The sequence below is a fragment of the Myotis brandtii genome, unplaced genomic scaffold, assembly GCF_000412655.1.
Source record: "Myotis brandtii unplaced genomic scaffold, ASM41265v1 scaffold24, whole genome shotgun sequence".
Lineage (NCBI taxonomy): Eukaryota > Metazoa > Chordata > Mammalia > Chiroptera > Vespertilionidae > Myotis > Myotis brandtii.
Window position 1 is genome coordinate 843800 of NW_005359063.1, and position 6243 is coordinate 850042.

General features: G+C 36.4%; 1 pseudogene; it reads left to right on the forward strand.

The window, feature by feature from the left end:
• Positions 1 to 5995, forward strand: part of LOC102257197 — a 33377-nt pseudogene extending 27382 nt beyond the window's left edge.
• The last annotated feature ends 248 nt before the right edge of the window (positions 5996 to 6243 follow it).

A 6243-nucleotide genomic window follows, 5' to 3' on the forward strand; every position in this document is an offset into this window, starting at 1 on the left:
TCGGGCGCTCAGAGCTGGGCTGCCGCAGGCCGGGAACCTTGGCTTCCTCCGTCACTGGAGCAAGCAAGCCTCCTGTTCGCTTCAGCTGCCTGGCTGCCGGCTGCCATCTTGGTTGGCAGTTAATTTGCATATCCTGCTGATTAGCCAATGGGAAGCGTTCGGGGGTATGGTCAATTTGCATGTTTCTCTTTTATTAGATAGGATAGTTCAAACCTTTCTCCTGAGTTACAGATTCATCTAACTGTATATTCAACATTTCCATTTTGATGTCTAATAGGCATCTCAAACTCACCCTGTCAAAATTGAACTTCAGGTCTTATTCACCACTCCCAACCTACTTCTCTGGCAATGTTCTCCATCTCTGAGCCTTTCAATTGTTCAAGCCAATATCACTGGAGTCATCATTCATTCTTCTTCTCTAATTCTCTACACCCAATCCATCAGTAAATCTTGTTGGCTCTAATATCAAATTATATGCAGAATCCTATCACTTCTCACCACCTCCAGTGCTACCAGCTGGGTCCAGGCCACTATCTTCTATCCCCTGCATTACTGCAATAACCTCCTACTAGTCTACATACTGTCACCTTTGCCCTCCTACAGTCATTTCTTTTTCTTTTTTCCCCCTACAGCCATTTCTAAACACAGCAACCAGAAAGATCATAAGTCAGATAACATCACCCCTCAACTTAAACCCTCCAGTGACTCCCCATCTTACTCAGCAAAAGCCCACCTCTCTGATTTCAGTTCTTACACTTCTCCTCTTCCTCAGTCTACTCCAATCATAGTGATCTCTGCTTTTTCTCAATTGACCAAGAACTCTCCTACCTGAGAGATATTCTTGCTCTTCTACCTAAACATTCTTCCCTCAAATGTCCATAAAACTTACTCCTTGACTTCTTTCATATCTCTGTTCATATGTCACCTTGTCAAGGAGGCCTTCCTTACTACTCCTATATGACATAGCAAACCTCAAGCTTACTCCCTTGAAAGAAGGGAGAATTTCAATAAGCAGTAATAAATGGAAAACATCTTGTAATTATTCTTTTTTACCTGAGAAGGTTAGAAATACAAAAATGACTGTGGATACACAGGAAGCCCTCTCCAATTTTAAAATAAGAGGTATTCAAAGTTGCCTTTGAATCAAAAACAAATATTTGAATCCTAATTTTGTCGATAATTAAACAATCAGCAGTTTCCCTAAATGACAGTGGCTTACTGAACTCACTTTCTAACCCATTCCTTACCATTAATGTTAGTAATCAACAGTATAATAATTATGCTATGCCTCCCCCAAGTACTTAAATGTGTCTTTGGACTCTAATTATCTGATTATCTCTAGTGCCTCAAGCTTTAGTATTTTTTTATTCTTAATTTGTTAGTTTCTGAAATTTTACTAAGTATAAGGAAACTTTTTCTCTTTTCTTACAATTACAATTTTTAAGCTCTTTTGTTTACTTCTGTGGCATTTTTGTAGGTATTCACTTATTCTGATCTCTTATTCTTGTGAGCAACAATTCTCAAAAATGTATCAACAGCATTCCCATAATCACGGCTGCAAATATAATTTGCTAGGTAAGGGGACATTCGCTAATCCATTCAGCACATATTGAGTAACTACTCAGGGAAGACACAGTATTGATTTAAGCAGTTCAATGGCCTTTAAACCAACAGAGCTTATTATGCCTCTCATCTCTGTATGAGAAAAATATGATACTAAAACAAATAGCTAGAATATAAACACACACACACACACACACACACACACACACACACACACACACACAAATGGTCAAATATAGTCAACTTAGACAACTTAGGCTTTTGCATGCCAGCATCCAGTGCTGAAATTATGGCTGCCCTTGTTACCACCTGAGGTTAATTCCATTATGCCCTTTATCTATCTTCACTTAAATTTTTGTTTCTGATTAATGAAAGCTTGAGTTCCCAGGTAATCTAAAACTAGATAGTTGTGCAAAATTGATAAATTAAGCAAAAAAAATTGTAGATATACAAAATGACAAGGATCCTGTTGTAAAAGTCAAACACCCCTAACCAGATATTGACAGTTGACAAGTCGAATAAAGTGGAAAGTTCAATAATTATCCAAGTAAGTCAAGACTAAGATTTTATTTGATGTTCAAATAACCAGGTACTCTAAGTGCATAATTTTTCACATGAATTGCCAATATAATGGCATCAATTCTCCTATTTTCTTTATTAAAGGAAATCTATCTTCTTATGAGTCCTGAATCTACTGAAAGAGGAAACTAAATTTGGATTACAGGAGGAAATGGGAGAGGGAATCATTTTTTTAATAAAATTTTTGCATGAAATATGCAATCCAAAAGATATAATGAATATTACATAATTGAAATTGTAGGTAATCATGTGTCTGTTAATTATGGTTCAACTCTTTTTGGTTTAAAAATAGAATTGCCCAAAGTTATAAATAACTTGGGACAGGTAATTTAAATTTGAAACAGCTAATGGAAATACTACCAACAAATTAACTTTTAGAAAGAAGAAAAGGATGACACAAAATTATTTGCTACAACGTAAGAAAAATAAGAATTCTAGAACATATATTAGGAAAACTAAGATTGACTTATAGTACAGAAAGGGGTGAACTTAATACACAAATCTTGGAGAGCAAAGCATTTAGAATAATGAAATTATTTACATAAATTTATGCAACATTTTTTAAAGGTTAGAAGGAACTTTTACATGCATTATCTGATCTGATTCTGACCACTGCGAAGTCATATTATGCCTATTATACATGAAACTGAAATTCATAGTGGTTTGTCCAAGATCACAGAGCTACTAAATAACAGAGCTTAATCCTAAAGCTTTTGATTCCATGTATAGTGTTCTCTCCACAATACCATCCTTAATCCCCTAGAAATAATTCAGCATATTTCTATAAAAAATAAAACTTGACCAATAAGACATAAATTATATCACTGAATTTTAGAATCTAGGATTAAATGTTAAATCACTAATTTTCTTATGTGTTTGATATAAAAATGGTATTTGTAACAAAAAAATTAAATTGTCCTACCTTAAAAAGTCTGGTAGATAGAAATACTAGTAATAATTTCTTTCATTCATTCATTAAATATTTATTAACTATCTTACTATGTTTCAGGTATCCGAAACTTGATAGCAAACAAGGCAGGCAATATTCCACCCTCTCAGAGATTTTGGTCTGAGAGTAAAGATAATTAAATAAAAAATTTCAAAGTAAAACATTAAAATAGAGTGCAATAGTGCTATGTTGAGGTACCAGGTGCCATGGGAGCAGGGAAGTAAGTTGATGCCATATAAACCATGTTGAGTTTGGCCTATATCCAAGGAGGAGTAAAAAGCCATGGAAGATTTTTTTTAAAAAATATATTTTATTGATTTTTTACAGAGAGGAAGGGAGAGAGATAGAGAGTTAGAAACATCAATGAGAGAGAAACATCGATCACTGCCTCCTACACACCCCCTACTGGGGATGTGCCGGCAACCAAGGTACATGCCCTTGCCAGGAATCAAACCTGGGACCTTTCAATCCGCAGGCCGACGCTCTATCCACTGAGTCAAACCAGCTAGGGCACCATGGAAGATTTTTAAATGAAGAGAAGCATGACCATTTTTTTTTAAAGTTTTAGAAATATCACTTTTAAAAATATTTTTTTATTGATTTCAGAGAGGAAGGGAGAGGGAGAGAGAAATAGAAACATCAATGATGCCCAGCTGGCATCTCTCTCTCCCTTTCCCTTTCTCTCTGAAATCAATAGAAAAGTATTTTTAAAAGAGAGAGAGAGAGAGAGAGAGAGGAACATCCATGATGAGAGAGAATCATCGATCAGCTACTGGGGATCAAACCCATAACCTGGGCATGTGTGCTGACTGGGAATCGAACCATGACCTCCTGGTTCATAGGTTGATGGTCAACCATTGAGCCACACTGGCTGGGCTAGAAATATTACTTTAGCTACAGTGTGATATATAGCAATTGAAACAAGTAAGAGCCCTGACTGGTTTGGCTCAGTGGATAGAGCATTGCCCTTCGGACTCAAGGGTCCCAGGTTCGATTCTGGCCAAGGGCATGTACCTTGGTTGCAGGCACATCCCCGGTGGGAGCTGTGCAGGGAGGCAGCTGATCGATGTTTCTAACTCTCTATCCCTCTCCCTTCTTTTATGTAAAAAATTCAATAAAATATTTTTTTTAAAAAAGAAACAAGAACAATTAAGTTTTTCTTTACCATTTTAAGTGAATATATGCAAAACTGAACACAATTTTGATATTTATATGACATTGTAACTAGCAAATAAAAATATTTTAATAGCAAGCACTTATATATGCTGAATTCTTATTATTGATGTTATTTTTGTTATTTTATAAATTGAGGATATTTGAAAATAATAAAATGATGAATACCAATAGAAAAGTTACTCTTGTACCTGGTCTTTAGAAAAGAAGCTTTTTGGTGTTAAAAGGTGATACAGTTCAAGGTGATACACCAAAGGTATCATTTTACTACTAATAAGCTTAGCTAGCATCTGATGAGCAATTCTAAGCATTCTGCATAGATCACCTGATTCAATTTTTACAAGAACCCTAAGAAATACTATTTTGCAAATGAGAAAACAGCTGAGAGAAGTAACTTGCCCAAGACTACACAATCATTAAGTGCTGGATCCAGGATTCAAACCGAGGTCTAGCTGTCACTAAAGCCTATTCTTGTAAGTATTATGCCACACTGGGAAAGGACCACAGTTTTCTTTTTTCTGTAATTGTCCTTAGCAATTATACTTTACTGCCTCGTCAGACCCCCCAAAAGAATTTTCAATATACTTCAATAAACACCTGTTGATCAGGGTATTTCCCCTCTTGAAATAAAAAGATCTATCTATATAAAAGCCTAAGTAACTGTCTAACCATTCGACTGGCTGGTACCTATGACGTGCACTGACCAGCAGGGGGCAGACGCTCAATGCAGGAGCTGCCAGATTACAGTGACTTGGCAGCTGCGATTCTCGGATGACCCACCTGGAACCAGAGAGGAGGGAGCCTGATTCCAGGGTGTGTCACCCGAGAACCGCCCTCTCGCAATCTGAGACCCCTCAGGAGATGTCGGGGAGCCAGTTTCAGCCCGATCCCTGCAGGCCAGGCAGAGGGACCCCACTAGTGCACGAATCTGTGCACTGGGCCTCTAGTATTAGTATAAAATGATGTATTTATATTACTGCATTTCAGATAAACCATGTTTTCGGATTTTCTATAAAAATGTTGGAGAGAACAATGGGAAAAGTTCAAAATTAAGTAGCAATAAATAGAAAGGAACGCGAGAGCAAATTACGTCTTTAACTGAATATTGAAATGTACGTACTAGAAAAATGAAAAAAAATACAGATAAATCTTTTTTAAAATGGTATAATTTAAATTGTGGGAAAATGTCTGGCCAGGCTTAAAGCAGATCTAAAGATTGCACTTACTCTATAAATATTGGATGGCTTACAAATTACGTTAGTATATAAAAAAAAGAAAAAAATGCTCAAAAGAAATGTCATCATAATCTATAAAAAAGCACAGGATATGTAAGCAGAATTGTCCTTGTCATATCTGCATGGACTTTTATGACTCTGAACACAACTAACCTTCTTGAGCCAGTTTTGTTTGTTTTTTAAGTATTCTGATGACAAGGATTTGTGTAGAGCTTTCCTATGGTATTCTTATTTGATAGACACAATAATCTCAAGAGGTGACTATTAAGAGGGTAGTCAGTTACTGACCATCCTAATAACACTGAATTTGAAGCTCAATCTGTTGATTTTTTTTTAGATAAGACAGCCAGCTGATGTAGACTGGATTCCATCGCCGGGCTCTCCATTGCACCATGATGCCGTTCACCTGTTCAAAGAACACCATACCCATAAAGTGAAAAGTGTTGGTCCTATCACTAACTGCAAAAGTGAAGCTCATACATATTATCGTCTTTGAACTGAACATAAACAATATATAGTGAGAGAAAATAGTATTAACCCTTTCAGAAAATGAAACTGAAGTTCAGAAAGACATGATTTTCACAAGGTCACCTGGTGGCAACATCATAAGAAGGCACATAAACTTGACTGCACATGTAGGAGACTGGCACTTAGAGAAAATCATTTTTTTCTCTCCCTAAATTTTCCCACTTTTCTTTCTTCGTATTCAAATTAGTAACTGGACGTTAGTGCCTCAGGGAGGTA